The sequence below is a fragment of the Pipra filicauda genome, unplaced genomic scaffold, assembly GCF_003945595.2.
Source record: "Pipra filicauda isolate LSUMZ 115617 unplaced genomic scaffold, ASM394559v2 scaffold242_size1167801_pilon, whole genome shotgun sequence".
Taxonomy (NCBI): Eukaryota; Metazoa; Chordata; class Aves; order Passeriformes; family Pipridae; genus Pipra; species Pipra filicauda.
The window spans coordinates 138,508-163,616 of NW_024104357.1; the positions used below are offsets into that span (position 1 = coordinate 138,508).

General features: G+C 40.1%; 1 protein-coding gene across 3 annotated transcripts in view; it reads right to left on the reverse strand.

Annotated features, from left to right (window-relative positions):
• Positions 1-25,109, reverse strand: part of TBL1XR1 (TBL1X receptor 1) — a 110,364-nt gene that overhangs the window by 59,552 nt on the left and 25,703 nt on the right. For all 3 annotated transcript variants that reach the window (XM_027724605.2, XM_027724606.2, XM_027724601.2), the window contains exon 2: positions 2,563-2,627. The gene's annotated coding sequence lies outside the window, so the exon portion shown is untranslated. The remainder of the gene's footprint in view (positions 1-2,562; positions 2,628-25,109) is intronic.

Here is a 25,109-nt window from a genome sequence, read left to right on the forward strand (position 1 = left end):
TCCTGACATCATCTTTTGCTTAGACCAAGGCTTTAAATATTCATTTCCAACACATCCATTAATCCTTGTGACTGTGGATTAAGTACCCAGTTATCAGTCTCTAAATGAACCTTCGAAATCTTCGAAAAAGTAGCATTATACACTTATTTTCCTGCAGTTAACAGGTCTTTTTCGTTAAGCCTTTGCATCTTTATTTTGAGAGCGTGAGGAACATTAAAGCTGACTGGAAGAATGGGAAAGAGAACTTACACCCACTGGACACAGCCATATCCTCTTTTAGGAGGCTATATCACAATATAAATATTTTATTTTTTAAAAAATTGCCAACAACTACAATGTATTTTTAAGGAGTAACTGGAATTTTACCCTATTTAGTTATCAGTTACGTATCATATATCATGCAAAAAATAAGCTTCTTTTAATTACCTCTAAAATAGAAAATCTAAGAAAAAAAAAAGAGGATGTGTAGATTGTTTTACTATTTTTTTTTTACTATTGAGAAATGGAACTGACACTCAGGATTAAAAAATGATCCAAAATGCTACTATCATTTCTCAAGGGAATCAGAAATTAATTTCTTATTCAAATACATGTGTTGAACATGGGCAGCCAAGCTAAACCAAGTCCTGTTTGGGAGATGTACACAAACTGCTTTTTTCAGCAACTTCTGGCCCACACTTTGTTTACACACATCAGAGAAAAAAAAATCATAATAAGAACCTATAAAAGCCTTTTTTACTATACTGATGAAGTTATGATTACTTTTGGAGTGATGAAGAATGTGTCTAGCTTGTCTCTTGGATGTAAATTCAAACTATTTCAAAGTTAATTAGAGGTGAGTAACTGTTTAGAAATCTCTCGAATAATAAAATACAATAACTTATAGCACAAAAACAACCCTTAAAGAAAAGAGCACTTCACTACAAGTAACAGTTGGGCATATTTTATGATCACTGTAACAACTACCATGCCCTGGGGACTGAGCAATTCTGAATTTCTAATATAATTTGTAGGGGGAAAATTAGGACAAAATGCAGCAACATTTCAAGTACAGTCTCTCAGTATTTTAAAATTTTATGAAGTATAAGGACTAGGTTAATATGAAATGAGTCATGTTTTTAAGAGAAGCAGTAATACAGATCGGTATCTTAAATCATAACTAAAATAACACTCAGCTACTACAAAATAAAAAGAAATCAGAGTAGCTTTTTGCTGGAAAAAGGTCAACAACAACAGTGAAGGTTTAGCAATACTAGAAAAGGCTGAGAACACTGCTCATTTCAGGTTTGAGAAGCTGAAATACCAGGTTAAGTGACCATGTAAACACGATGCTTTCTCACTCAACAAATGTTTCCACCAGCTGAAATTCATCCCAAATCAATACAAACTCTATACATTATCAACTCTGAGCCTAAAAATCAGACTATTAAATGACATACACATTTGGTGCAAATCTGCTGATTTCAGGCGGGTATTTGCTTTACTTAGTGCCAAATATATTACATTTCACTCCATGTCATCTCTGGGAGTGAAAAGAATTGCTTACTGCATTTCAAAGTAAAGAAGTTACAGCCAAGCAAACTCTCCTGGAGTGTCATTTTCCTCACAGGGCAAAGACAGTGGCTATTTACATATTCCTTAGACCTATGCCCACACACAAACCAAAGGAAACAGCTCTCAGATCCAAAATTCAGGTTTCAAAGCAAGTGGTTCGAAATATCATCCCTTTGACTTCTGTACTGAGCATAATGATCTAGAGATGCTTCAAATATAAAACTCAGGTTGGCATTTTATCCATTTATTTCTTTAGGCTGCAGTTACCATTCTTGTACACCTCAACTGTGACAACACAAGAACCCAAGACTGCTGAAAAAAGATTATTTGATCAAAGCTGAAGCAGTAAGTTCCAGTCCTTCCCTTCAGACCTCACCTCTGCTTTCCATATGCACAACTACCAGGAAGCACCAGCAAACCACGAAGACAATCTGAAAATATGAACTTCCAATAGTCTGTAACACTGACTAACATCCCAGAGATGGAAAAAGAAGATTGCACCAACCAATCCCCTTCCTACAGAAGCTAAGATTTTAACTTCACTGGTCTTGAACTGACAAATGGCCTGAAGCAAATTACACCTTACATTGTAAAGTTGTTTTTTTTTTTTAATAGGAGAAGCTGTTTAACATTGAAACAAACTGCAGAGAGCACCCAAGTGGGGGCAACAGAACACTTAGCTCAGCTACAGCTCGCCCCAAACAGGCTTTTGGCCAAAAGAGGAAGCAACACCAGCCACCAACAGGATGAGCCATGTTATTGTCAAGTCACACTTCTCGCTTCAGAATTAACACGCTGCCCTACTTTCCACAGGATAAGAACCAGGTGCAACTGTAACGTTTCTGTCAAACAGCATAAAGGTCTAGAAGGTCTTCAGAAAAATTACAATTAGCACTTGTGTGCTAAAAAGTAATTATTCTAAAAAATACTATTTGCAATACAAGTCTGCTAATGGCACGTGAGCAGGAAGGAACCACATCATGTTTAGTCAGTTAAAAAGGTACTTACCATTGGCAGTGCATTGATATGCAGAAGTTTTCCTTTCAGGCGCCTCTTGCCACAGAAGGGTGATGCTGACAAGGAAATAAGGAGACGAAAGAGGACACATTAATATTTATTATTTTGAAAACGGTGGTGTTAACACACAATAAAATGTTATCAAATATAGGCCTTGCAGCCTGCTCTGTTCAGGTTGCTGAGTGGTTACCACTGAGTTTGCACAGCCTGGAGCAGAGCAGAGCACAGCACACAGAGCTGGGGTTTTGCATATCCTGTCGCTCCCCACATCACACATCGGCTCCTGCGGGGAGCCTGAAACACAGACCTTTGAACAAACAAGCCTGGTGAATGAACACTTGCACCATTAGACCTCTAGACGGTCGCACCCATTCAGCAGGAGCACACACAAACAAAACAACCCGGGTAGAAAAAATCCTGATGTCTGAATTTTGCCTTAACTCTCCGGAAAAAGCTTCGGGAAGGCAACTAGGCAACTGACAGTATCTTCTGCCCATGCCAAATTTCTTCTGGAAATAAACCTCAGCTACCAACATCTAAACACTCCAAAAAGCCCCAAACAAAAATCAACATTCCAGTGGTTTGACTTCCAAAATGGTTACATCCACTGTGAAGCAGTAAAAGAAAAATAAATCTGCTTTTCAAACACATCTTGTGCTAAATAACTCTGTTTATGTACAGAGGTATACCCATGTGCCCAGACAGTTACCAACTCCAGCAGTGACCTCAGTAATTAAAAAAAACAGCTCATAATAATTGCTGCCAAAATTTGACAACATGTACATAATAGAAATCTTCCTAGTGCAATACTCAAGAGAAATCTTGCCCACGTTCATAACCCCGACAAAAATATAATCCAAACAAATCCAAGTTTTCCTACATTTCAGTAATTCTTACTGCATGTCAATAATAATTTTATGCACCTAAGAATGAAATAGTTCAGTATAAGCAAACAGATTCTGATGTCCATCCACTGCAACATCCATTTTTATATTCAGCAATGACAAATGATTTCTATTCACACTAATATTCCTGAGCGACTGCCCTTCACACAAATACTTGCCAGACAACTTTTCTTTAGGACATAATCTAATCGCCCACTCAAAGAGCAGGAAGGGTGACAGATGGACATGGGTGACTAATAAAGTATTATCAGACTATTTTTAGATTAAACTCTTTACAAAGCATCTGTAACCTGTGCTAAAAAACTTTTACTGTGACTAAAGAATAACTATGGGATTTGGGGCTCATGATCAACACAAGGTTCTCAGGTACAATTTTCAAGCTCAACAAGTAGGAAATAAATTATTATAAAGCCGTTCTTGGACCCAGCCAAAAAAAAAAACCAACCTGCAGCATTTGGGCTTACTTTATTCTTAGAAGATCCCACACAGCAGGCAGAAACGTCACCTTAACAGTGCAAGCAAGAGGCACTGCAGAGGATGCTGAGGAATGCTGGGAACTGAAAGAATTTGCAAACATGCTCTTATTTCCTTGCTTAGTTGTACTGGGGCAACAGAAATTATGTAAATAGGCTGAGGAAAACTCTGTTCCTCGAGTGGCACAGTATCCTATGCAAGGCCACTCAGAAAGTCTGCTTTTTCCACAGCCAGAGCTGCAGACCAGCAGAGAAGAGAAAGCTTTAACACCTCGCTCCGCAGACCCCATTAAAACATTACTTGCTTATAAAAAGAATTTTCCTTAAAAACTGAACAAAATGCCAACTAATCAACCAATATTATTTTGAAAAACAGTCTCAATCATTATAAAAGCTGTGTGCAGAGAAAGGCAGAGGAGGGCCCTGCTGCCCTGTTCCGAGTGAGACGCTTGGTTTGGGTTATTTCATTTGGGAAGGGACACGGCAAACGTAAATAAAAGGATGATTGCACAAACATAAACCATTTTCGTCAATGAAAAAAGCCCTTCTTTGGTACATGCTGCCCAAACTGTCTCCTTCCAACACCTCTTTGCCCTTGTGCAATCTTGAGTGCAGTACTTATCATCAGAGCCAGAGAGGGAAACCTTTCCGCCTGATCTGTGGAAGAGGCTTCTTGTCCTTCGCTTTATATCTAACAGGGCAGTGACACGGAAAGAAGCTGGAAGCAAAGACTCAAGAGAGCAGAGAATGAGAAAAGAAAGGGCTCACTGACTTCATTCCTCACTCAATGTTAATTGGTTGTAAGCTCCAGTTTTAAATAAGGGCGCTTGAAATGACACGTAAACATTTAGAAAACTCTGCGATGTCCTTCTTCAGAATTGAGTGCTGAGTACAAATGCCTCAGCAGCAGCTTTTTTTCTTTCCAAATTTATCCTATTGGATTTTGGCATGCACCTTGAAACAGTGCAGGTGACAGTTATAATTTATTGATTTTAGACTATCTCTTGCCTTTATATTCTGACCTGTTATGGTGATTTAAACGGGTGCCCAGGCGCAGTAACTGCTACACTATGTGACACTTAAAAATAATCCACCAGATGCCCTTGAAGTTGAAAAAGCACACCTGGGGAATGCACAGTAGCTTGTGAGTTCGGATCCTTCATCTTGGAGAGGCTGGGAACAGTTCACCGCTGCCTGATGACTAACACACTACACGTGGCCTGAAGACTGCTCCCCTCAACAAGAAAGAAGATTTTGCCATGTGTGCAGTGACCTGTTCACAGCCAGCACTCACCAGCCTTGCCCACACCAGCTCTTTCTGCACAGAATGGCACACTTAATGCCCATGTCCCTCTGTGACACTGTGCCCAAACACTCAGTACACCACCACACATCATCTCCTCCTAAAGAGCATCCTGAGGCCATAAACTCGAGGCCAGAGCTTGCACACAGAGGTTGAGGCAAACAGGTTGCATGAGACAGGCAGTTCCCACCTGCAGGGCCAAAAACTAACACACCAAAGAGGCAAATAACAATCCATGCTGATAGCACAGGCTGGTCTGCTGCTATCAACCAAGTAATAATCGTGTGGTACAAAGGAAACCACAGATAAAAACAACCCTGGAACCACACAGTGACAAATACGGTTATAAACACGTAGCTCAGATGTACACTGATGTTATTCCTTACCTGCTTCCAAACATAATCAGTTCAAAGCAAGGATTTCTCTACAAGCTATTGCAAAAATGTTTATCCATTTTCTTCCAGAAAGGCCACCATTCAAGCTACTTTCTCCTCTCCAGCCATTACATGGGGTTTGTGCCACGGCTAAACCCGCGATTTTTGCGCGAGCTTTGAATTGTTCCTGTTCCCCCTGTGAACTTGTGCACTTGTGTTTCTCTTCTAATCCTCTTAGGATCACACTGTTTATACTACTTTCTGAGATTTTGGTGCTATTTGAGCCCTAACAACAAATTTAGTCACTAGATGTTGTGCTTTGTGAATTACAAAAGCCTTCTAAGGACACGGTATCTTTTCTTCTAAATTATCCTCAAGTATCCAGCTTTTATCTGGATTCAGTATCTGGAAAAAGCATCCCAATCAAAACAGAATTAAAAATAACTAAATCCTGGATATTCCCCTCAGTAACTAGGCTGTAAAAAGCATCAGACAATAATTTTAAAAGCCTAAATTGAAAACTAATCACTCCATTGAATCCTTCCTTTCATTTGGTTAACAGGCACACACAAAACTAGCAGTGATTATACCACTGCCATGCTTGGAACATAAACAAGAGAAAAACAAAGCTACTTCTTTTAATCACAGTTCCACAGCAAGGTATGGCAATTTTTTTAAGCAATTTAGCATGTCTACAATAACATCTGCTTTTCAGATCTAACAGTGAAGCTGAACCGAGACAAATACCAAGTTGGAAAATTCAAGAGAAACAAATACATATAATTGTGGGGGGAGGAATCAGCACCACACACGAGACATTGTGAAAAACTGTCATTACTTGCAAGTAGGAGGTAGCAATAGGGATCCTAATGACAAAATAACACCCACAGACTGCTCCAATAGTTCATTCTGGGAGCAGGGAGTGGCACAGCACCGGGAGTGTGCTCCGATGGAGAGGGGCATCACAGAGGGTATTTTACAAGAAGCGTCATCAGTGAGCACTGAAAGTATCCAAGACCTGCCCAGAGACATATCCACCCATATTCCTAAACTCTGTCTGAAACAGCTTTTCTCTGTCAATTGAGAAACTTTTATTTCCAGATCTTTTTTCCGTCTTTTACCTGTATTACATCAGAAATATAGAAAAACCCGACGTAAGCTGACTTTCTGGATGCTTCAAAGGTGAAATGTTTAACTTGTACATTCATATCACATTAAAGTTGCCCAGCTTTCCACACGTCAGAAGTATTCTTTCAAAGAACAACCACCTGTCTGTCTGAGGACGTACGTCAGCCAACAATCAAAACAAAGCAAGGTATCTGAGGGGATAAAGAATAAGAACTGGGTAAGCAGACAGCACTGTTCTGGAGAAAAGATCATCCATGTATAGGAATCACTCTTCAGAAGTGCATAGAAACAGGATTCACTGTGCAGTGAGAAACACAGGACAAATCAGAGCAGAGCAAAGGAATACTGTAGCAGCTATACACAAGTTCAAACACCAGTTTCTGTAACAGTCAAAAAATTGAGGCAATCACAGAAAACAGCTCACAGCCCACTGAAAGGGAAAGAAGCTGAACTGCTGGAGAGGAAACCAACTTAGCCAGCTCCATTAAAAACCCATAACGCAGCCCAGTAATCTTGTCAATACCAATCAGCTGGTACCACCGGGATGGAGGAGGGCGAGCTGTGCTGCAGCACCATTTCACTTGCAAGGCATTTAAATGAAATTCATTAGTAAGTAATCCAATTCACATAAACTGTAAGTTAAAGGATCCTAGAGAATGAAGTTAAACCCAGTCTAGACCGGGAAAGGGTATAAACAGTTATTACTCAAAGCACTGAGTGTTACATGAAGGGATTCTGGCCTCTGGAGCAGTTACAAAACCCCACCTTCACAGACTGCTACCTGCAGGATGGCAGCCCACCTGTGAAAATTCCAGGCAGTTTCCAATTTGTGGGGTTTTCTTTCTGAAAATAGTGGACATGATGATTGACTAGTGACATATTGATAATAACAGCAGCATACTGACAAATAATTTTTTTGTGATTTTGTTCTAGAACTGAGTTTTAAATTTAAATTCATCACTGCAAGATTAATCAGAGAAAACAGCCTGTCAACCTGAGTGCTCTCAGCAGACTCACCTCAAATTGGAAAGAGAAAAAAAATTTTCTCTCTCTTAAAAGAAAAAAAAAATCTAATGTACAGCATTTAGGGGCCACTCTTTCTCTCTCTATGTTTATTACAGATTTCAAATACACACCTAAAAACTGAACCAAGACAGAGACAAAAATATTTTGACAGAGACAAAAAGAAAAAAATCAGATTTTTTTTCCCCATTCCCTTCCCTCGAGGTCAGAAGAGCCATGTTTCCCACAACGCTAATCCAGCCTGCTACAGGTTGCTAAATCAACTCAGCCGTGCTGCTGGGTGACAACCCTTCCCTTCCCCACGTAGAGCCTGTTAACTCAGATGAGCCTTCACAGCTGAACAGAGGCAGCACCTCCTTTTGTCAACATCAAAATATGTTTGTAGGGAACTGATAGTTCCAAGGTTGCCGGGACTTTTAGATTGGTCTCCAATGCGGGGATATAGAACAAAGCTCAAACCACTTCCCTGGGAAAATCACCTTCTTCCCTTTCCCTGCTGCTTCTAACAGTGCCTGCCCCGTCTGTGCCTTTAAACAGATACTGTGTTTTCAGAGCAACATATTCCTCTGCTTTGGGATTCATGGTAGCCTTGCAGAGGAACATAGGTAGATTATGGCAAGCATCAGGAATCATTACAGTGGGACAAAAGCACAAGAGCTTAAATTATTAGGGGAGGTGGGATACATGTTTTACGGAGACATCACATTTGGAACTGGGCTCAAAATGTTTAAATAAAGAAATCTCCCAAAATAAGAAGAGGATGTGACCATATCATGTTATTTTCAACCCCAATTAATGTAACCACCATTCAAGCCCTGGCTGTTTCCCTCAGTATCAGTAGAGCTACCACCCTTACTTTTTTGGGCACCCAGAAGTCAATTCTTTCAGTGTAAAAGCTCCATCTACATTTTTGTCAAGCCAAGCTAAGGACTGCTGAGGACATTGAAACAATGCAGCAGGACTTGGGTTCTGCTGCAAGACTCGGGTGTTTGCAGACGGGTTCGACGTCAACAAGCTCAAGTCGTCCCGCTGTGGCCACTGACCCTGAACATCGAGTACACCCAGTGGTGTCGAAGTTGTGGCTCTCTCCCTCTCTGGGAACACGGCAGGAAGGCTGGTTGCCTTCCGTCTGCCCGCTGCAGGAGTGCCTCGCAGGATATTTGTCCTCGCAGCAAAGTATCGGGTTTAAAAAACAAAACGTATTCCAAAATGTTCTAAAAAAAAAAAAAATCCACCTTACTTGTGATATTGGGCACGTGAAAGCAATAGCACAGGCTGAAGAGTTAGGATCCAAGAATTCTTTTAAAATCGCCCTCAAAATTATGAGTTACTTTTAATACTCAAAAGCACTTAAAAATCCACAGGTATGAAAACATTTTTCTGAAAACTTTTAGTCATACCAGAGGTCAGAAGTAAAGCCTGTGGTGGAGCTTGGGCTCATGTACTCCAGATGTTCCTGAGATGCAGCTCCACTAAAATAAGGTGTTTATAATGTGTTCCAGATTCTTCCTAAAATTATTATTACTATTATTACTTTGTGCAAAGCCAGAGAAAAACATAAGCCCCTCACTCTGCCAAGAAAGGTAACACTGATTGCCCTGAAATGATACATAGAACATATCAAGAAATAATTTTTTTTTCCAAAATACTGGCAATCAAAAGCTGCTGCACTTCTGCTTACAGTCCCCTCTCATTTTGCCAGAAAGTTTTGAAAACTTAATGACATCTGAAGCATAATATACTTATGCAGTAGCAACACCTTTCCATAGAAATACTGTGCCTTGGTGATCGTTTCACACAAATAACCATCAGATTAACTTACTTCCGTACAGGTAAACCCCATAACTAAGCAGCAGACAAGTTGTCCAAGACCAAGCAACACAAAGATATTTTCCCTTTTTCCAAATCTCCACCACCTCCCATCAGTAGGACAACATCATCATTCCTACAAACCTCTTGCCTCTGCCCTTCTCATTTCTCCAACAGGGTAATTTGCATCCTTATGTGAGGGCTCTGACTCACAAGGAGTTAAAACCTACCCGTGAGGGCTGCCCTTGTTCATGCACATCCAGCCATCCCCGCTAAAAGGACAACTTACTCTTACACAGCAGCTACTGAGCTGTAACAAATTGCAGATGAGGGTGTAGGAAAAAAGCCTGTGCCTCTCATTACCATGAAAAGCTTTCCTGACTCACAAGCAGGTAGGACATCCCTGCAGCAGGGGCTGAAAACATGGAAAGCAGAGGGACAGCACACTTGTTCTCAAATCAGCTGGCTAGTGTCCATAACAGCTCAGAGGTGTGGCTCACCTGAAGGCTTTGGTTTAGTTTTATGCTCAAGTCACTCCTAGACAAGACCTAATTGCTATTGCAAGGGGAGACCTCGGTACCCCCCATCTACCCTCTGCCAGTTGGGTGCTCTCAACATTTCCTTTCCTCTAAAAGAAATTAGTAGCTCTCTACCACCCAGCTCCTGAAGCATCCCACTGCAGAGTCAGAAGAGGACAGAACTGGCTCAAGAGAGGAAGAGGGAACGCAGTCCTGAAAGGGAAGAAATGCGGGAACAGCACTGCCTTACAGCTCCATCATCAAAATACATCTCTTTCCAAGGGATGCCTGGTGCCTTGGGTGGCAGTGGGCATCCCAGCACAAAAAGCTCACAGCAAACATGGAATGAGGTACAAGGTATGAGTCACACCAGAAACAACAGAGACATTAACTGTATAAAATATGTATCTATTATTCTGTTGTCTTTTCAAACCATTTACATACTAGAGCTGTTTATCTGTCACACTGACTGAATAGCAAAATAGTTGCATCAATATTAGACTTGTACATGGAGTAGGACACACTGAAACCTGTTCCAAAGAATAAGGAGCTTACAGTACAGAGAAACATAGCAAAATATTTACTTTAGCACTATGGTCAAGGAGAAAAACATTTATTAAATAAATGGACTAAAGTCATTAATCAACAGCAGCATTAAACGAATATAATAATCCTGCTTGTTCTTTGCTTTTGGTTTTTTGTGGGTTTTTTTTTGTTTTGGGGGGGTCGGGGGGGAGAGTTAACAGCAGGACTTAAGCATAACCAAGGAAAACATATATTTATTTCATCAGTGACAGCATATTCAAAAGATCTGATGAGCATCAGGAAATGAAACCACAGTAGAGAGGTCTCACAAAGATCATCACTAGGCTATGATCAATTGGTAAAAACCTAACAGTGCCCTTATTCAAGTCTGTCCTAAGCATTAAAGAGGGCTTAGCTACATGTACAGAGTGGAGCTAACAATCAGACCCAGCTGGTCCATTCTGAAACCAAAAAAAAAAAAAGCTTTTTCTAAAAAATACTGTTCACTACATTAATTAACACTTCAGTTGTGTTGGGTCTTCCTACCGGAGGAAGAGGTTTCTCCCTATTAAAAAAGAGAGCAAAAAACTCTAAGCAAATGTAATTTTGTTGCCAAAAGAGTAAAGTCAGTGTTTTTGTTTCACTGGAAATATTTTTCTATTGAATTTCCTGTGGTCATTGCAGCTGTATAGCTCAACTTATACCCCCTTTGCATTAATGTATTACACGTACAGAGCAACACACAGAAGGTGTTTACCCTACAAACAAGTGGAAGTGTGATTAGATAACCTATTACACCCCTTTGCAAACAGTTAAAAAGGTGGCAAAAATACTGCTGATGTTAGTTAAGGGATCAGTCTCAGGTACAGGTATGTAACATCCCTGAGCAGCAGAAGAGACCTGGCGATTTCACAGGAGCAAATGTCAAGGGCAAGAAAAGATTTAGGTTTATCCAGTGAAGACTGGGTAGCTGGAAACACATTTTAAATAAGCAGGAAAAACTTGCCCAAAACAAAATTATGCAGCTGAAGACTGATCATGAGAAACAGCCTGTGCCATGGGGCCTCTGTTATTTTAAGCAAGAGTAGTAAGGACTCTGGAAGGAGTAATTCTGCCTAAGGAGAAAGATTAGTGTATAGCGTTTGATCTAACAGGGCTTTTCCCTTTCTTTACTTTTTGATTCTTATCTTGATTGTTTCACACCAGGAATGCGAAACTGGCTGAGCTGTGCATCCTGCAAATCTCGTTCAAACTAGAATAGGCTGGGGATAGGATTTCACCATTTGGGAATTTCATTTACAGAATTCTGCCTCTGCAGCCGCCTGCAGAATTCTTTGTAACTGCTGTCAGGGTTCATGAAACCGGTGGGTTTGGGGCTTTTCTTTTTTTTTTTAAGTCAACTCACATTTATCAATGTGATCTACTAGACTGATTGGAGAAAGTAACAAACTCAAGTCCTCTGGTCTTGGTCTTTGAGAAGGAAAACTTCCTTAATTTTTCAGCTTGTGAAAGATAGAAAATTTAGCCACAGCTTAATTTTAAGATATGCCAGATAGCTACCATCACTGAAATTACTTGCTCCATGAGTGGTTTCTGCTGCTCTGATACAGCTTCAATAAGCATCCACAAACTAGCCCAGCTTTCACTTCTACAAATAAAAGTGATGAATGTTTATGAATTTTAAAAATAAAATTAAAAAAGGCTACACCTCTGTTTTCAGTTTGAACCTACAGATATTTAGTTATTTTCACCGATGGAGAACAAAATGAAGGCCTGTAGATTTTGCTGTTTTCTTTTGTGGTCATGCTAACACACACTGGTTAACCAAGGAAACAACTGGCGAATGCTGGGGTGAGGAGTATCAAACACATTTGTCAAAAATACTCCATCTGGCAAAAGTATTTCCCCTCAGTGTCAGAGACGTCAAATATCAGGGTCTGGTTCATCTCCAAACAGAACACTGTAGGTATTATCTTAGTCACGCCTAGTCAAGGACTTTTCTTCCCTGTTTTTTTGACAATGCTTTTTTACCACACTTTTCCAAGTCAGCGGCAGAATGTTTAAAAATGTTAAAATGGAACAATATGATGTATTTAGAACTAACAGATACACAGAACCTATACAGCACAGTGTAATAAATGCACAGAACTTGGCAGCCCGATAATGATGCATCTTCCATCAGCCACAAGTAATAACAACCCAAGTTTACAAGCTGCTGTGCTTCAGAAGAGACTGTGTACCAGATCAGATAAAAACAAGGTTCTATATATATATATATATTTTGTTGTATGACACTCTACAGCTGCAATCATTTATCAGACTTTTTCTTGTGCCTTATCATTCTTATCACTGCCTAAGGAACAAGTAAAATCTTGGAATTACAAAAATGTCTCAAACACCAGCACTTCTAACCCATTTAACTTTTTTTTTTTTCATGCCAGCTTTACCCCGAAATAAATCCACTTGCCATATTTTCCTAGGAATATTGCTACTTCACTGCTTTAGACATCCTTCTAGAGAAGTCCCATTTGACCCTTCTGGACTGTTGTAGCAGGTTGGGTGTGCTCACCACAGACACACTGACTGGCCCTCTCCCACAAAAACAAAAAGGATGCAGTTTTGCTAGCAACATTTGCAGACTAAACACTCTAAGTTTAAGAGCAATTAGCACTATTTGTTCTTTTATCAAGTTAAGATAATTTCCTTGGGGCATTTTTACCTAAATAATTTGTTAATGCAATGATTCAGAAAACTTTACTAGTTTTATCTTGTTGTTCCTAATAATATCCTCCTATAAAGCCGTAAAAATGGATTTGAAACTACGTTCATTTATTTTAGTCTACACATGAAGTTAATTTTTATTACTTCAGCATGTAACGACTTTACTACAAAATTCTTAAGTGACTTGGACAATTGCCAGTCCTCAAAACGACACTTGCCAAGCACTCTTACCAAATTTTGAAGATACTGGCTCCATGGACCAGCCAGAGACCACCCATGGGCTCACAGGGCAAAGATGAGTGTGGGTGAAGGTATTCAGCCACGGGGAAGTGCAAATGTTTCATGCCAGAGAAGTAACAATAGTGTGAAGTGTTAGTAACGCGAGTGACAGGGATCTATGAAGCCTCCCATCACTGCGTGAAATTCCACTGTCCCAGCACATGCTGGGAGAGCCATAAAGGGTAAGGTAAGGAAACAGCCCTGGATTCCAGCAATGTGGTGCAATGAAACAGCTTTTCACTTTTGCTTGTACGTAAGGACACTGCCAAGGGGGCAATGTGACTTCACGTGGAACTCTCCACGTAAAAACCTCTCACGTGGCACATTTTAGAGAGAGAGGTGTACTTGCAAAAACATTAAAGCCAACATTTGCATTTCTTTTGATTAACAAACCAAAAAGATACTACTGAGGATCCAAATAGTCTGCTCATCCTTAGTCACGAGAAGACTTGACCTGGTGAGGTCATTTCAGCAGTCCTATCTGAGGCACTCCACCCAAACCCTCCTGGGGGGTTATTTTTCTCTTTTAGATTAATCATTTCTCACTGGTAACTATGAATTAACGATGATATAAAATCTAGTTTAAAGGACAGACATTTCCTCAGCCTCCCAATAGACCGCTGGCCTTGCTACTGCCCTATAATCTGAGTGAAATTATCAGGATTCAGATGGACTTGCGGTTGCTCACAGCCTGGACACGTACAGGAGCATCTCCAACACCCTCTTGCAAAGAAAAGCTATGGGCACTGCCCAAGATGAGTAGCTGAGTTACTCATGGCCAGAAGGACCCAAAAAGCCAGACCTGAGGCATGGCAAACTTAAAAATTCTGGTAAGGAACAAAGACACTTCCATGATATCAATATTAAATACGATTAGAATTATCAAAGATTGAAATACAAACCCCTACAGATACCACATAGTAAATTTGAAACCACACTGCTTATTCTTTTAACCAACTAGAATAAAACAAAACTAAATGACGGTGCCTGAAGAGAACTGGCAGCAGGATCTCCAGTTCCAGCACAGGCTGCATCTCCAGCCCAGTGCCACTGCCTCACCAGGCAATCATGGCATGAGGGCAGCAGAAAAGAAGAGGGAATACCACAGAAGCATTTGTTTGTTCTTTTTAAAAGCGTTTATTTTGGGGTTTTTTAACCTTTGCAAAAAATTTCTATAAAAAAAATAATAAAAAAAAAAGTCTTTTGTTACTCTTTAACTGAAATTTGTCAGTGTTCTGGCAACAGAACCCACTGCAACATCTTTGGCATGTGCATTATTATTTCCTCAATAAAACCAAAGCTTTTACAATTACACAGTTTGTCTTGGATAATATAATTTTAAGGTTGAGATAAAAAGACATTGGTTGATATCAGCGAGATATGAAAAAGAGAAATCCAGGGGTCTCACTGATGCCCCACAACAGCTGAGTCAGATGGAGAAGGTGTGGGTGCTCTGGTACACGTTTCTGTAAAGGAAAGGCTGCACTGAGCCACACAGGAGATCCTTGAAGCATAGGAAAGCCTTCAAAACTCAGGGATACAACACCAAGTTACAGGAAATCACACCCAGCTACTTCCACTTTCCACAGAGTAGCGGGTGGCCAGAGCCAAGCAGCAAAACTAATTCACAAGCATCTCTCTTGCATCTCTGACAAGTAAGAAGTTGAACCTGGTGTTTCAAACCAACCAAATCCACACACAGAGCCAGTGCACTCAGGGAAACACTGCTCCATGTGCTCTGCACTGCCTGGGATGGCACTGCCTTGACCCCCAAGCTGGGCACAGCGGAGCCCCAGCAGCAGGAACAGCACCTCAGGGCCAGGGTGTTTTCTATGGCTATACCTTGTGTCGAGACTGAGCTTAAATTTTAATTTGTAATTAAATTTAAAACCTTGGCAAACTATACCAAAATCTGACTTAAACCACTAGAATAGTTTCAGATAAATGAAATATTCAAGCAGTACATTAAATTTTGAAGAAAGCTAAACCACCGATGGAACTGCTGGAAATCACAGACAGTGTTCACAAAGAGCATGTTTTAAAACCGTTAAGTGGTCAGCTTTCACAGTGGCATATAAATTAATTTTAATACCTCAACTAGTTTGCATTCAACTAACTTCACTGCCTTGTATGTAGTCTGGATATTCAAGGATAAGAAATTTATCTGCCATCTGTAAGATGACAAACCCCTACTAATTCCAAAATGCTGAAGAACAAAATCAGTTTGTTTCACTACTTTTAAAATAGTAGTAGTTTTTCCTAGTTTTAAATGCACAGTCTACGTAAATAGCCCCTCTTTATCCAGTACACTGCAAGAGGAAAAGCAAGTGAAGATGTTGTGCAATAGATACATGCATTCATCTAAATGCAGCTTGACACAATAAATAAGGAACATGCTATTCATCAACTTGCAACTTCATAAAAAGTCATAAAAATTTAAATAATCTGTATAAATGAAGGTTATGCACTTTAACAAAAGCGGAGCAAAGCAGTAAATCAGACTAATTAGCAAAATAAATACCATTTTTACTACAACAACTCAATCCTAGTAGCAAATCAAACATTTTAATAGATTGCAGCACAGTTATTTTCTCGACAAAGTTTGATTTCTCTAAATCCAAAACAAAATTACAATCAATTACTTCAAACAAGGGCTTCTGCCTGTTGATTAAATCGTCTTCACTTTGATCCACCCTGGGCCTTGCAGACATTTCTTCTGGTATTAAGTAGTCAAAGGTGTAAATTAAAGCTTGAAAGACCTCCTTAAAGAAACATCTAAAATCAGCCTTGATATTCAAAGAGCAGTTCAATACTTTCAAAAGAAAAAGATTTTGAATAGGGTAGCAAAGGTAGGCAACAGATCCAAGGAAAACCCTAGCAGGACATACATCCTGAGGTTGCTGGTGCTCCTTCAGAGGTAAAACAGCAAGCACCAAACAAACAAATAAGAAAATTTAACTACTCTGTTCTGGATTGCTTTGGTGGTTTTTTGTTTGTTTGTTTGTGAGGGGTTTTTAAGTTTAGCTTTATCACTTAATTGTAAACCAGCAAACACTTAAATAAACTACAAAAGTGTATCCAGAATATAGTAATCTTCAAGTAACTACCCTGAGAAACAGGGAGAGAATAAGAGGGCAGTTGCCACAGAAAGTCACATATCTTACTGTGCCTGCAATTATTTTTGTATTCACTATGTAATCAAAACTAAGCTTTTTGCACTTCACTTCTGTAATTCACACGCAGCAGTGCCACACTTGCTCTTTCTTCTGCAGGCAAGGGTTCCCCAGAAGTTCACTTTGGAGATCAGAAAATCTCAGCTCATGGACAACTAAGTCTTTTTTGCAGTTCCTCCTCTCTATCCCTTCTGGAACATCAGTAAGAAACACCAGTGACTGGAACAAGAGGGCTGATTTTAACTACAAGCAATGTCAGGAGAATAATAAAGTTGTTCCCATTTGTACAGTGGCAAATGAGGAATCAATAATAATATAAAATATACACATTATAAAAAAAGAAACCTCAGAAAACCCCTTCTGAATTTATATTTCACTGTCTTACACACTTCAAAAGCATTAAAGGCCCTGAAAGATCAATACAACAAATAAGAATCTAAGGTGCAGAAATCAATAATTTTATTTTTTTTAAAAATATGTTAAATTGTATAGTAGCAAACACTGACATAAATCAAACAGATCTTCATATAACAAGCAAAACAGGTTATAAATCAAGAATTTCTAAACCTCCCATATCTTCAAAGAGAGAATGTGGTAAAAAGAATATATGACAAAAATTGGTTTCTAGCTGGTATTCAGGTTATTCTCATTTCAAGAAAAACTTTTATTAAAGGAATGTGATTTCTAAAGCTTTATCTCTGGACTTTTTCACCCCCCAATCTTATTAATTTTTAAAGAGCTTTCTGAAAATTCCCTTTACATTGAGTATCACTGGTTGGAGACGCCAAAGGAGGAGGGGAGCACCCTTTGGTCAGCAAATACAACCCTTTTTGCTAGTTTTGGATGGATTTCACTTAGAGAAATTGTAAAAAAAAAAAAAAAACTTTAGATCATAGCACCAGAAATCTCATTTCAGATCATTCCTGGAGACACTGGGGATTCGTGTTCTGCCGAGTCATTCCTTCTGTGAAGCATCTGAGCTCAGTCACTGGAGTCCCTGAGCAGAGTGTGCACAGAAGGATCCAGCAGGCCGGGACTGGCATCTAATTGCCACTCTGGCTCCATCAACTTGCTGTCGGATTCAGTTTTATTCAGTTCAGTGCCTGAGAAATTTCCAAACAAGGCAGAATGAATCTGCCAAACCCTGATGTACATCCACACCACAAGGACACTTACTGGACTGTTTCTAAGAATGGGACACCATTTGGGAGAGCTAAGAAAACAACTCATTAGAGCACTGGGAGAAAATCCTTTTCTCTTAGGACACTGCTGTGCCATGGAATAGAAGATGCTATTAAACAAAAATGATCGACTGCAAACAAACACGAATAATCTGCTGAACAAAAAATATCTTGCAGCTAAGAGACAATATAAATTACCATATGCAGACAACTAGGATGCCAAAGGGGCAGGGGGCTCACAGCCCAAAAAAATAAATCAGCAAATGCAGAAAGATGGTTACTGTTTTGATTATGTTTTGATTTTAGCAATAGAAATCTAAAATAATCCAAAATTGAGGATGTAATTGCCAAAAGGAAGAAACAAACAACACAGAAAAAGAATAATCAAGACTAGAGAAAAACAGATTATCAAAGGCACCTGCTATCACAAGAATAGAAATGAGATCTTTAGAAGCCCTGAAGGACTCCTTACGGAAAAGAAACAAGAAAAACTATAAAAACCCCAAGAAAGTGATCACTACTGATTTGATCATTTTAGCATACAAACAGAGATGTACTAGAGATGGTAGAACTGCCAAAGGGAATAAAAAAAAAAAAGAGGGGAGGTGGAGGGTGTGTATGTCCTGTATTCCTCCTGCCTATGCCATGATAGACACATTCCCTGTCTTTGCTGCCACATCCAAAGCCCTGCAACCTGTTGGCTCTGCAGCAGCTGCATCGCTCCCACACTTCCAGACCACAGTGTTCCAGGAAAACAAAGGCACGGGGGTGTAAACATCTCTGTGAGACTAATGCATCATTTCTAAAAGATTTCCACCGACTGCACTGTCGATGGCTCCGGCCCCGAGACAGCATTATTTCTTTATTCGGAGCAGAAAACGCACCACATCAAAACAAGACATGAGGCTCTCTGTGCTTTTCCACTCCGACCAGAGCTGTTTATTCCGTCCTTCTCCCTGGCCCACCCACGCTACAGAGCCCTTCGGCTGCTTCTCTAAAAGATTACATTCCCAGATTACAGGTTGATCAAACATACTGAATGCACTATTGACTCCTATAAATTAAATCTGTACCTCTAAATCCTAACCATTTCTCTAACAATTTTACTCACAGAACATAAAATTCCCACAAAGGGAAGATCACATTGGATGTCTGAGTGCTCTACTGTAGATGTCAGAGATACAGTGTAAATATTGCTTTAAAACAAACAGAAATTCTATACATTTCTACTCATTTGCAATATGATCCAAAACAGGTGAGAAGTTCTAAGGAGAGGGCTTCAATTTTGTTCATTTACCCCCTGCATCTACCAGCTCCTTGAGTTCCTGCAGGAGCTCCCAAAGCCTTTGGAGAAACCAGAAGAGCCTGCTGGGAAGGGAATGTAGAGACTGCACATTATTTAATAACCAGAAACCACGTATGAGAGACCTTTCTGGTTTTATTTTTAGCACAACTTATCTGCTGGTAGAAAGACTGTATTTTAACACTGAGAGGAATATAATGGGAAATTTATTTTAAGCATACAGTTCTAGCAGGTCATAAAGATTGTATCATTATCCTCCTTGGACAGTAATTGGCAATAAGAATACATGCTCTTCTCTTAGTTTTTGTTTCTTTGATGAGTTGTGAGTAAAGACAAATGCTGTTCATCCAACATGCTGTTTATTTAATATTCAGCTTTCTTGAACTCTTCTTACGCAAAGCACAAATCCTGATGATCAATTATTTTAGCCATCATAATTCAAGCTCAAATTTTACACTCTGTAAACACATTATCATGACCACCACATTATGCATTTGAAAAATTCCAGTTGCAGCAACCCATACAAATGAGCACACTGCATTAGGTTTACAGTAAAATGCTGTTTTGGCTAGACATACGATGAGTTTTTTGAGAACACTAAATGAATGCAGCAGACATAAATGCTGAGTATTTTTCTACGCAGTGTACAAGTGCACACATTCATACACAAACAAACAGTCACAGCACCTGCTTTAAATATTGAATAAAAATGAAAAATATTTATATTGTCACTAACAAGAAGTTATTTCAAATACTAGACTTCATGTTTTTAAAATTAAATTATCAGGTAAGATAGAGAAGTCAGAGTAGAGCTGTTGCTGTCATTTTTGTAGGAAAATTTCCTGTAAACTTCATCAGGTTGATGACAAGAACTAAGTTTTCCCGAAGCAACCAGTAGCTCTTTGGGAGCAATCTAGAACGCCCTCACACGCAGTGGGTGGCCTAATACATCCCGAAATGTAAGTCTATAATTAAATAAAAATTTGCAAAATTCAGTTTAGACTTCTTATGGGAACACTTAATGCACACATAATTGGGGTGTAGCACACACACTGCATTGCATTTCACTGATAAATCATAACTTTCCAAATCAACATTTTGTCAAAACGCTTAGAAAACAGTCTGACGTTTAACGCTGCAAATAATAGTAAAAGGCTAAACAGGGGAAAAGCAGGCCCGTTGCTGAAGGAGGTGGATGATTTAGTGACAGCAGATGGGAGATAAGGCTGAGGCTCATATCAGGGATTATTTGATACAACCTGACCCACGGGACCAGATGGGCCGTGTCCAAGGGTGCAGAGAGCCAAGGTCACGGCAAGGCCACTGTCACGTCAGAAAGCACGTGGAGACTGAGGGGTCCTCAATGGCTGCAGAAAGGCAGATTTTCTGCTACCTTTAAACAAAAAGGGAGAGCAGTAGAGGCTATTACCCCAACCTTAGCAAGGCTTGACACTGCCTGATGCCATATCCACATATCCAACCTGGGACGTTGCCAACTGGATGAAACACCACCAGATGGGTGGAAACATGGTTGGATGCTTGGGCTCCACAGGCAGCGGTTAATGGGTTCTTCAGCTACTGAGAGGAGGCCACAAAGATGCTCAGAGGGCTGGACACCTCAGCTATGAAGACAGGCTGAGAGAGTTGGGGTTTTTCAGCCTGAAGAAGAAAAGGCTTCAGGGAGACCTTAAAGTACCTTCCAGTACCTAAAGGGAGCCTACAAGAAAGCCAGAGAGGAATTTTGTACAGGACAATGGGAACGGCTTTAAACTGACAGAAAGCCAGTTTAGATTAGATATGAGGAAGAAATTCTTTACTGTGAGGGTGGTCAGACATCAGAGCAGGTTGTTCAGAGAAGCTGTGGCTGCCTCATCCCTGGAAATGTTCAAGGCCAGGTTGGACAGGGCTCTGAGTAACCTGGTCTAGTGAAAGGTGTCCCTGGAATGAAGTGATCTTTGAGGTCCCTTCCGACTCAATCCATTCTATGACTCCGTGATTTTGTTCACTCTGATTCTGTGAACTTGAGGCCAGTAACATATGGGATACTGCAACCATCTCTCCTGGGACCTGACCTATCCAGCGTCTCTATCAGTGACTTAGAGAACACTCTCATCAAGCGTGTAGGTAACACCCAGCTTGGGGGCAACCAGCACCCCCTTGCAGGCAGCTCCTTGGAGGCAGGGCTGCCATCCAGAGGGACCAGGAACCCACTGCAATTCCACAAGGACAAGCACAGAGTGTTGCTCCAGGGAGGGAAGAGCCCTTGCATAACCCCAGGCTGGGACCCATGGCCAGAGAACCGTTCTGTTGAGAAGAGCCTGCGGGTTGAGCACCAGTCAGTGGTGGTGTGTATTTGCTAAATGTCTTGGTCCTATAATGGTTAATTCTGTCTATTCACTGCCTTTGGAATATTTGACGACTTTGAAACCTTAATAACACGATTTTGGCTGTTCTTTTACAAAACAAAGTAGCCCACCTCCATATCCAGCAGGTACTGCTGGTTGTGGATTTTTTTGTTCCCAAAATGTGCACTTTGTCTTCAGAGAGAGCCAGTGCAGAGCCTTCAGCAAAACAACTTAAAATTGTGATTCCTGTGTCTATAATTAAGCCACAATTGGCACTTTAAGGGGCACATTCTACAGTGCATGCTGCTAAAGTAAATACTATGTGCATGAAAAAGCACCGCATGATGAGTGCAATGAGCATCTTTGCTTATTTGCCAAAGGAGCTCCTTGAGTTTGTATTTAATTCTAATTCGTTATCAAGCATCTTAAAAGTCAGGCAACTGCAAAGTCCCATAAATATATGTGACTATTTGAGTTTTCATTAATACAGCACTTAACACGCAAAGCCAAATTAATTTGTTTCCGCACGCAAAAGCCAAGACGAGTTAGAGAGGCAGCGCATGCTCACAGGGGCTTGGAACTGAGCAAACTGTTACAAATTTACTGGAAAAAACTGTATACTGGGCATATGTAATAGGCAATTTGTGAGCACATAATTGCTATTTCTAACCTAAACCAAAGCAAATCTATCCAAGAGGCATGTTCATATAAACACTATATTTGATATGTATGTATATTCGCACAAACACTTTTAAATATTTTATACAGAAGCACATTTTTGAAACAAAGCATGCTGGGGGCATACAGAGCCCAGCTTCATTTCCCCTAGACACCGGGGTTGCTAAGCACGTGCACCCACACTGTAACTAATGTTCCCTCGAAGTTATCTTTTTCCAGGAAAAAGAACAGCAGCTGCACAGAGAGGAAAGCTGGAGGTTAAACTGTGAGCATATGGGGGAGAAGAAAAAGAGGCAAGAAACTTTAACATGACTGTCTCCCCAAGCTTGTACAGCAGCACCGTCTCCAACCCATCCCACTTCGCTAATATTCAGAGATGTAACATTCAACCACTCAAGGAGGCTGAACTAAGTGGCGTATTTTAATTTTATGAGCACAAGGCTTCTAATTGAACATTTATGTAGATAAAAAGAATCAAGTTCACAGTTGTTAAAAGGAATTTCTTTAACCACATTCTGAGGGTTAAAGCAGATTTAATTTGGCAGGATGATGTTTATAGTGCTCATAGAATTTTGAAATACCTGCAAAGTTCCTCTCTTTAGCTAAATATCTTCTTAGTAAAAACTTCTTCCCACAGTAAGAAAACGAAAAAAATGTCATAACATTCACAAATTAAGGTTAAAAAAAAAGGCCATATGACATATCTGAGCAATACTTGGCAGATTCCAGGAATATTCTAGGAAAAAAATACCTGTTTATTTTGGACATCACTTTCTATTTTCATGTGGTGCCTTTAGTCTTTGCATTAGAGTAACCACAGTCTCATGTAATGATCACTTTGGAAGAAAAAAGGATTAATTAAAGCATACAGTCTGAATATTAGCTGGAAGGCTGACATACACCATCATTCTATTTCCACTGCTCTTCAAAGAATCCTTTAACTAAGCCTCTGCAATCAGTGCATCTACTCCATAAATAATCACAAAGAAAAGCAAGATCATTTTACTCTGCAAGTCTCAGTGTACATTCCAGGGCTCCTTATACTTTGAGTAAACAGCAATAAAAAACAAAGGTATTCTTATTTTTAAAGTGTTTCTGTAGGCTTAGAGACTGTGACTATACATCTTCAAAACACTCAAGTACATACATATACAAGATGCAAAGTGCTGCTCAATAAAAACCATACTTTTTTACAGGTCTATATGCCTCCATCTTTCTATAGACTATAGATTTAATTAGGTTATATCTAAATTTTGCAATTTTTTCTGCCTAGCACTTGTAAAACATGGCCTATTCCATCCATCCATCCAACTGAAGTTTTTCATTACCTCCCACCTGACCTTGTGCTGGTCCTGGAAAAAGCAAGTTTGCCCCACTCATAACCACTTAAAATCCTTCTGAAGAGATGACTGGCTTTTGTCTTGCCACATCTCTTTGTACTCCCTACCCAGCTTCACCTTCGAACACATCACACTTACCAGGCTTCTCTAAATAGCCAAGAAGGGCCTTTGCACTTTGCTTATCACTGATTTGGTACCAAAGAGCCAACTTCAGCTCCCTCCAAATGGCTAATGATGCACTTGATGTATTTTCTGATGAGCATCAGCATGCTTTCTCACACAGTGCTCATTATGAGAGCTGCTCCCAAATTCACAAGTCTCCTTTCAAACCCTTTTCAGAAGTCTCCTTTCCCATGTTAGCTCAAAAACTGTGCTCAATAGCTCCAGGTGATTTTTTATTCCATGAATATACAATGGCTTTCTGAAGTCACACAAACTTTTAGCATTACCGTGTTCTGAGGCAAAGAATTCTGTAGGAATATTCTAGGAAAAAACTACCTAACTGTTGTTTATTTTGGATATCACTTTTTAGTTTCATTTGATGCCTTTAGCCTTTGCGTTAGAGTGACAACAATCGCTCCCTGATTACCTTCACCACAGTGCTCCCCAATTTACAAACCTCTCCCAACACCTCCCTCAGCTGTTAATGAGTTCCTGACACACAAACTGGAGACTACTCGACTGTTTAATGAAACTTTAATGAAACTTTTCCACTGCTGATTCTGACTTGTGAACCTGAGCAGACACTTCACTAAGTTTCCAGCAAAGACTTAAAAAGAAATCAGTTTGTTTTCTCATTAGCAGGACAGGCTTCTGGAATTGTTCTACCTCAAGGACATTCGATGCTGAGTCCAGTGTACAAAGAAAGTTGTCAGCACTACTAATCTCTGCTGCCAGGAAAAGAGAGATGTTCCCTATCACCCATGGCACCAGAAGGGAAAGGACAGCAAGGGATACTGAGGATTACCAAATCCTTTCCCGGCTGCTCTGGTTATTCAGCCTCCACACCTGATATCACTACTGTGAAAAATGAATTAGATTTCCTCTCAAGGGCTGAACTTTACTGAGGATGACGAGGTGGCTGTGACGAACCACAAACCTGCAGGGAAGCCACAGATCTGGTTCCCCTGCACTCGGGTAGCAGCTCTAACAGAACTGTTGTTAGAGCCTAATCTGCCTCTGGTCCAATTCCTTATTCTGCAACAGCAGGAAAAAAGTGATCAGTTCCTGCCATAGGCAGCAAAAGGGAATGGCTGCGTAAGGAAGTTCAACACACATGCCTCCATTAATTCACTAGATGAGTTAACTTCCCCATGATACCCACAGCACAGCAGTAGTGTCCTAATAAATTCATATTTTTAAGTCAGGAAATGCATTTTTGGTACATATTTGAAGCTGACTGAGACATAAGTTAATGAGATTCTCTAGCAGTGGTTTTATTTCCTTTGAGGGAGAACCTG